A 9300-nucleotide genomic window follows, 5' to 3' on the forward strand; every position below is an offset into this window, starting at 1 on the left:
ACGTGTTAACTTGATAAGAGACCACTCACTAAAAAAAAAATGGCAAGCCCACGCGCGCGCGCGGGTCAGAATGTTCCCTCCTTCCCCTTTTTTTTTTTTTTCATGAGTGTCCACCGCACCTCCACATTACTAAATTATATCAAACACATCGCTGTTCTTTCTCTCGCAACCACTTTTCCTTTTATTAATTTTTTTTTTCTTCTTCTTGTTTCGCGAAGTAACTCTTCTTTTTTTTCCTCCTTTAATAATTCTAGCACCTACGTCACTTAAGGCTTCAATACCTCTTTTCTTTAAAGCGCCTCTCACACTTCTTTGTCCACTGCTCACATCCTGGATAACATCTTGAGTAAACTTAAGCGCTGAGGGCTTAACGGTTCTGAATAGAAAGGGCATTACACTCTTGGCTAGGTTTGCGAGCGTACTAAAAATACCGCCACCTCTTTGATGTAGTCTTGCAGGATGGGCGAAATGCACAGTTCGAATATTGTCAAACCACCCCCACCTGATGTGGAAAGCTACTCAAAAGACTTGAAAATTCACCTCCGTAGGCGGAAGAAACACTGTTCGCGACGATGACTGCATGACCACTAGTTAAAAAAATATAAAGCGTCATTTTATAGCTACACAGTGGTTTGTGTCTGTCGCCCATCCCCGGCAGTTGAGGCTTTCGCGGGGAGATTCTTCGTCCCCTCTTCCTGCCCCAAGAGCATTACCTTAACGTTATTCAAATCTAGTTGGTGGGCAAAAGATCTTAACTCCTTCAAGTAGGCCACGTTCCATTCATGATCCATCTTTCCCCTTCGTCCTACGCCGGTAGGAAAAATGACTTTTCGAATGTTTTTTTTCTGCTTTACATAATCACCAAGCTCATTGAGGCAACATTTAAAATTATCGCGTCTGCTTTGCTTGGTGTCCGACATTAAACCGTTCACATAATGCATATCTCTGCTGGTTTCAATAAAATATCTTGACACGTCATTATATTCTACAGATTCACCCTGACAAAATTGAGTCACCATACCCACCACAATGGGATAATTTGATTCCGTGGGTGGTTCCTTCACTACCAGCGACCCCACATTCGGTCTGTCACTCCAAACGACTCTGTTCAAATTATAAAGTTGTTTCCGATTTTCAAAGAGATTAGCATAGCCATACACTTCAGCCAAGTCCTTGGCTATACCGCTAAGTTTAAAACTGCTGGCGTTGATGGTGGCTACTAAACACACACTGTCGTCAATGAACTGGCGATCGGTCATTCGCCCCTTCACAGGAATGATGGGATAATCTGACATGTTTATAGAAAAAATATATATTAATTCTCGCTCTTACTCACGCTTAGTGTCTCCCTGTCCCGCGAGGTCACACAAGTGCCTATATCCCACCCCAAAACAAAATCCTTTTTATACGCGATAATTCTCCCACGTCATACCCGGCATCCGCGCGGGGGCGGAGAAAGAAGGCGTGGGGCGTGGCTTTGCCCGAATTGGGGCACTTCTCCTTCCTCCCCCACCTCCTCCTCCAAACAGTTGCTTCCTTGCCTTATTATTGCGTATAAATGAGGGATCTAAGTTTGTGTTGTGGAAAAGCATTTTAATAAATGGTATATCATCAGCTTTGAAGCCTAATTTGCTGTTGACGTCACTTAAGGTCTGCAATATATCAATGACGTTAAAATTATTAATGGGGCTCAAAAGATTTCCGTTTGTATCCCATGTAATTCCTGGAGTATGTTTCATGAGAGCTAAGAAAGCTTTGGCATAATCCCTTTGAGCTGCTTTCATTCTAACATCAATCCTGTTATCTATGGCGGGTTTCGAATCGATAGTATTGGTGGGGAGCGTCGTGCGAGGACCTATGGCCGCTATAGATGGCGGGTGGTTGTTTGGGGTTAATACATCTTGCAGCGCGCGTCTCTTTATATTTTTTAATGCAGTTGACGCCTTGACCGTCGAACCCGACAACGGTTTCCGCACTCTCGTGTCTTTTGTTGCCTCGGCCGGCGTTCTGTGTAGTGTGCTGTTACGGCTACCCGTAGAAGACTTGAGTAAAAATTGTTCTGCTGTTGATTTCGGGATGAGACAATATTCCTTCATTTTGTTAAAAGACCAGTTATGACACTAGCTGCCAGAGGTAACAGCACAGAGAGTATAGCACCGCCCCGCTGTGTTCGCAGTATTTTTTTTTTTTTTAGTGTACTTACCCCCTTGTTGGCGAGTTTCCTTATGTGTTTTTTATATTTGTTCAGGGATTTAACAATCTTTGTATTTCGCGTAAGATTAGTTTTTAGGAAATTTAGAAACACTTCTGACAAGCAATCTATATGTTTCTTGTTCAACACTGCAATTACTTTTTTCCGCTTGTCGGGGGAGAGTTTAGCCAACAACAAAACAAGATCCTTGTGAACAAAGGCGAGGGGAGGTGCTTTTTTTTTTCTTCTTGTTGGTGAATTCGAGGTCATTAGGAAATATCTTGAGCGTCTATCCAACAGTCTTGACTCGGATCATAACCCAACCAAGATACAAAAAATTGTTTGCGACCGTTCACCACTCTCGATTTTTTTATGCTGACGGGGAAAACGTCCGGTAGCTGAACTTTGATAAGCTCCTCTTTGTAAAACAAGCCTTGGATGGGTTGATTGGATAAATCTTGCAAGGTATAACCCAATGGGGACTGTCGATAATCCACGCTTGCAATTTTAAATATTTCTTCTGTGTTTTGGATATGAAAGCCTCGGTTAAATTTAGAAGCTTTATCCGCGCCCACGAGTCGAACGTAGTCCCTGATGTTCAGCACACGACTGGCTTTACCTTGACGCTTTTCTCTGTTTTTATAATTATGCATTTTCTTAAACTGACGAATGATTCCTCGCGGGTCCTTCATGGCATGTACTTCGGCTGGGTTTTTCCTAGACGTGCGTGAGGCGTGTGGTTATAGCTCTCGAGTACCTTCTGCAAGATGGAAATATACTCGAGTTTATTGTGAGCTGTCATATACCTATATATTCGACCTTTCAGAGTTCTGATAAATCGCTCAGCAAGGCTGCTTTTTATCTCTTGGGAGTAAACGCTGTACATTTTTATGTCTTTACTTTGCAAATAGGTTTGAAGTGGACGATTATAGAACTCTTTGCCTCGGTCAACACAGAGCCTAGAGACCCCACTGAAAGCAGCGTCTTCCTCTAGCAATGTCTTCATTGCCATTACCATCGATTTTGCATCTTTACGTTTAAGAGGCAGGGCTTTGGCGTACCTGGAAAATGCATCAACGCAGACTAAGATGTAATTATGACCTCCATTAAAGCGGGACAATTCTTTCATGTCCGCGAGATCTGCTGCTATGATAACTCGCGGTTTGGGACTGAGAATAGCGCGTCGCTTAAACTTATGGGGTTGTATCTTATGTAATGTGTGTGTTCTGCAACCTTCCATAAACTGTTCAACATCGCGCATAGAAACGTCGGGTTCAATGGCTCTCGCTGCTAAAAATAAAGGCCTCACTCCACTTAAGCCTCCAGGTACTTGAGGGTCTTCATAAAGTGACTTTAAAAGACGTGTCTTGATGGGGCTAGCATATCGCTCACTCTCCACGAGTACACAACCTCACAGGAGCCGTCGTTCGCTATATTTGATCTCAGTGATAGGACCTCGGGGGTAGTTATGCAGACGTCAGCCAGCAGATAGCCGTATGGTTTTCCCGCAACAGCTCGCTTGTAGATACTGAGAAATGCCTGGGCTCTGTCACGACCATACAATTGACGACCTAGAAGTTCAATTTGACCAAGATCTCTTTGTTTAAGCAAAACGAAATGAGTGCAATTGAGGGATATGCTTCGCGCATACTTTCCCTGCATAAATAAGTTCTGAGAAATGAGTATGGAGCTAAGGCCAAGATGTCTGCCTTTAATAAAACGTTGGCGACGCTTTCATCATTGGCAGCGCGTAAAAGTTATCGTCATATACTACTAACATAGATTTATTTTTCTGACAGAGATCAATTTCCTGTTCTGGGTCTATAATGTCCTTACTAAGTATTACTTTATTTTGCAGCTCTGGCAAGTCTTGAATGGGATGATGTGTTGCACCGCAAATAAGAACTCGATAGAATTTGTCACAATATTTCCGCACAAGTCGCGTCACTAGCTGTGTCTTCCCAGATCCTGACGCACCGGCCACAAATATCCTCCTCCTCGCTCGCGGGAAATAAATCGATAAGGTCTTCCCATAACACTCTTCCATGGCAAAAGTCTCGCCATGAGTGAGCGTTTTTTGCTGGCCCACTGATTTTAAAAGAGGGTGGGTGGGTGTAATGTGCAAGACGATCGTGGCCGAGCGGTTTTCTTCAAAGTATATTTTTCGTCCATACTGATCCGTCACCACTACCGCCACTGAATCTATAGCGTTCTTCGCCAACTTTTATACAGAGGTCTTTGCACTGAGTAATAATTGTTACTCCCACCGTAAGGGAGAGTGGCTAAAATGTTCACAGTTTGGCTAGCAAATCGCGTGGGCTGGATTATGTCGCAATAGAGGTGGAGATAGTCCACGTCGGCGTGGGGTCTGGCGGGAAATCGGCATTTACCTGGCGAAGCGAGTAATGTGACTCCTCATCCGTGACGAATATATCATAGTAATGATTAGAATAAATCCAAGAATAGCCGCCAATCTGGGCTTAAATAATAAACTTATTTTGCAATAATTTAGATTACCGCAGCCATCTATAGAGCGTTTGTGGTAGCATACAAAATTTTGGTCCAACTCAGTATTCCGCCTTCTCCATCAAAATAATCCTTGTAATTTGTAAACCCAAACACTCCATTTAATATAGCTTGCCAGTATGTATTAAGGTCAGCCACAATTGCGCTTATTTGCTTGCTCGTTATATTTTTCGAGGGAGACAGCGAGTACCGCAACTGTTTTCCTGAGGTGTCATTGAGCGTTTCTGTGTAAACTTCCACTATGGCTTCTTTGTCTTCTCGATGGAGGGTGTATACTTCTAGGAATAAAAATACCGTGTAAGGCAACCTGATAATCTCGGTCGGGGTGTAAATTTAACGGTATGATTTCATTTTTAAATGAACCTGGCACGTTGTCGGGATAAAGATCGCGGCATCCTAGGCTACTAAGGTATATTATATGTTCGTCCGCGCTCGTCATGTTTGCGATAAAGACTGAGCTTGTTATGGTTTAGGCTTTAGCTTTAAGTAACAGATCAATGATTGCTTTTAGCGCGAGCTCTGTCGCCGTTACAGCCACTGCGTGGGCTCCTTTGTCTGAAACCCAGCCCGGTGGGGAGGGAATCTCCATGCCATTCTCGGGGTGGGGAGGTGAGGATAAAGGCGACCGTGGAGATGATGTTGACGCTGCTGGTAGCTGGCGCGATGGGAAGACATTGGTTTCTCTCTTTCTTTTGTTTGATCGATTAACGTTCTCTACGTTGTATTTCCTATATATTTTTCTCCATAGATTACACGCCACTGGTCTAGTTCCATGACTATACACACCCTCATCACCACTTTCACTTAAAGTATCCCCGACAAGATTATGAGTAGTACTACTAGTAGTAGTAGTACTAGCAGTAGTGGCAGTGGCTCAACTAGTAGAAGCAGTTTGAGATGTCCTCCGCATTTGACGCAGATTCTCAGGTAAATCAGGGTGGCCATAATCTCTCGTAAAAACACGAGAAGGATTACCCGGCATGCTGTCATCAGAGAGCAGATGCACTCTTTTGTTGTCTAATGCGCTTAAAGTCGCCTTCTCAATGGAGGTAGTGCATACCTGACCTTTCAGGGTGCGGATGCAATAGAGGCGTGCCTTGTCCACCCCCGCCCCTTGCAGTACCTGTCTGTATTTTTCATGATTATAGTTTCTCAAACTATAGTGAGGTACCCCTTTAACTTTTTTTATTTCTGCATCCTCGCCGCTTGAGGGATCATGCAATTTGATAGAGTACATCTTAGGTTTCAGGCAAAGCACTTCCTTTATATGGTCCGCGCCCACTTCTGATTTCTGACATACCCCGCTTGACCTTTCTTGGAAGTGTCATAGGCGGGGTGGTGGAAGTTACTAAAATCCATTATGGATTTTATGAGTGGAAGGAATAAAATTCACTAATGTCTTGGAAGTTAGAGATGCATATGGTGAATCTGTGAGAGTCCTATATTTAGTGCTTAACAATCTTTTTTTATATATGTACTGCTCTGTGTGTATTATTTTTTATATATATATATGTGCTTGTGTTGTGTATTTTTTTTCTTCATTTGTATATGTACTCGTGTTGTCATCCTTTTATGGGCTGTCTTTGGGCATGTACGACATAAGTTTGTAATATGTCTCTTTCAATTAGGATTTATTTTGGGGGAGGGAAAAAAGGGTAGGATGGGTGGGTTTCCATTGTATTTCTTTGAGCCTGTACGGTGTGAGTTTGTAATATGTCTTTTTTTTTTTATGGCGATTGTGTGTTTTTTGTTTTTAGGCTTAGCATGTATTTAGTCTGGATTAAGAAAGAACAAATTAGCCTGGATTAAGAAAGAACAAATAAAATAGACTAGATTAAGGTAATATAATAACTTGTCATACCATTTTTTTTCCACTATATTTCAATAAAATGTATAAAATCTACTTTTCCTGTTCCTACCCTCACTGAAAAGACAATCGATATAACTCCAGTCAATATGAAAATCAACAGTAACACACGCACACACACACACACGCATATGCTGGCAAACTGAAAATCAATAGCGGGTAGAGGGAGGGTAGTGGTACCCTCAGACTGACCATCAAGTCACCGCTCGCGAGGGGGGCATAGAGGGGACACGCACACACATGCTGGCAAACTGGAAAAAATCAATAGCGGGAGAGGGAGAGGGAGGGGGAAAGGTAGCCACAGGCCTCCGCCCAACAAGTCACCGCTCGCGCTAACCGATCCCCGGCAGGAGGGTGACGCCCCGGCACGGTGCGAAAGGACCGATCCCCCGGCAGGAGGGTGACGCCCCGGCACGGTGCGAAAGGACGCCCCTAGCCGATCCCCCGGCACTGGGGCGAAAGGACGCCCCGGCACGGCGCGAAAGGACCGATCCCCCGGCAGGAGGGCGACGCCCCGGCACGGTGCGAAAGGACCGATCCCCCGGCAGGAGGGTGACGCCCCGGCACAGTGCGAAAGGACGCCCCTAACCGATCCCCTGAACAAGGCACCGCTCGCGCTAACCGATCCCCGGCAGGAGGGCGCGAAAGGACGCCCCTAACCGATCCCCCGAACACGTCACCGCTCGCGCTAACCGATCCCCGGCAGGAGGGCGACGCCCCGGCACGGCGCGAAAGGACGCCCCTAACCAATCCCCGGCAGGAGGGTGACGCTCAGGCCTCCGGGGAGACACGATGGCGTGGAAGGTGGTGGGTGTTTGGGGTGGTGGGTGGGTGGGTGGGTGGGGGGAATGGTCACTTTGGGTAGTTTTGTGACCACTCCCGGTTGGGTAGTGGGGAGGTCCCTCGGCGGCTGGCTGCCCGCGCGGCTGGCTGGCCGTCCGGCGGACTGGCCGCACGGCCGGCCGGGAAATTCGACGTACAAAATTTTTCGACGTCATTTTTTTGGCTGCAAATTCTTGATTATGCTTGCGAATTATTTGGTCCCGTCACTGTCACCATTACCTACTACTTACTAGGGGTAGGGCTTCATCATCCAGGGTTTGAGGGTGTAGCGGTTTTACCGGGGCGTTTAAAGGGCGTTGATTAAGACTTCAGCTTCCTAAAGGCGAATATATTCTTAGCCTATATGTACATTGTACAAGGAGCGTCGGAGCGAGAGCGACTGCCGTTGTGTGTCAGTCGGACTCTCGTGAAGGAGTGACGAGTTACAGGTTGGAAAATAATTGTTACAATTGGTCACGTATGTCAAGGTATGTCAAGAAATGCTTTGTATATAAAACTGAAACGGTAAACACTGACGGATGACATTCCTAAAAAGTGGCGTGATCTATCTTTCGTGGGTTTTTTCCATTGACAATTGTATGCCTAATTCGTAGTGATACTAAATAATGATAATAATAATAATAATAATAATAATAATAATAATAATAATAATAATAATAATACATTGATATCCTACTATAACACTGCTCGGTCACCTATCAGTGATCGCGACCTCGCGATATACAAAAATCTAACTAGCAGTCTAGTTACCATTAACATACATAGTGGGAGTTTGTTAAGCAGACTGCCTATGACACAATTACAATAAAACACTGACTATGTAAGAACATTTGTGTAGTAATAATATAAATAGTGAGAGGTAAAACACAACGTGTGTGACATGAAACATAAGAAATCTCTCAAAAGATAAATATAAGGACACATGTATAAGAAGCTATCAACTGGCATAGGTATAGACAATGAAACGTTCATCTAGCTCCCCCCCCCAAAATGCAGTAGTGAAACATAGTACAATGTTAAGTATAGGAACAGGGGAATGCCAGGTTTCTGTCATTTGACGTGCTTGAGAAAATGAAAAACTACATTGCCAGTGGCCTCCCTGCATCCAGTCGCCGAGTCTGCTCAACCAAATAATCGTGCAGGACAGAGTTCCTCCTAATAAGGTAGCACATGACGACGAAACTGACGAACATCAGAAACATTGGTACAAAAAATCCAGGGTACAAGTAGGGGAGATGCAAGTATTCATGCAGCGTTTCCTCCAGGATTTCCGCAAACTCTGTTTTGTTTGCGAAAGACAATGAATTAAGGGAATTAGTCACATGAGAGATGCTGTAGAAGTGAATGTTATCGAGAGACCGTAGAGGAAACACTCGATGGGAAATATTGGCCGTGAAAACCAAACGGATCCGGGACGGGTACGTTGTTATGTTAGTGGAGCGGATATAGCATGCTTCCGCTATGGCATAGTGACCAGTAACCCGTTGATAAGTGCTACCCTCCGGGCAGATGACTGATACATAAAAGGACTGAGGGAAATAGAAATAATGCAGACCTTGAAAGTTCTTATGGAAAATAGGTGTTGGTGGTAGCTGTTTGTAAGGGCACAAGGAAAGAGCGTCAGACGGGTTCACGCGGGTGAGGGCGATCTCGCATACCCCTCCCCGAACTGGTAGGAAGGCAAAGAGAGACGCAGAGCAATAGAATCGCCTGAAGACCGTCTCCTTGCAATATTGCAAGAGTGAGTAGCTACCCGTTGAATACAGAGCGAAATCCTTCGCGATTAGAACAAGAGACGGGGACGTGTCCAGGGCTAACACACTGTCCCTAGCGGAAAAAGGGAACGAGACAATTTCGTGAGCCTCAAACACGT

This window comes from Eriocheir sinensis, chromosome 7 (assembly GCF_024679095.1).
Source record: "Eriocheir sinensis breed Jianghai 21 chromosome 7, ASM2467909v1, whole genome shotgun sequence".
NCBI classification, from domain to species: Eukaryota; Metazoa; Arthropoda; class Malacostraca; order Decapoda; family Varunidae; genus Eriocheir; species Eriocheir sinensis.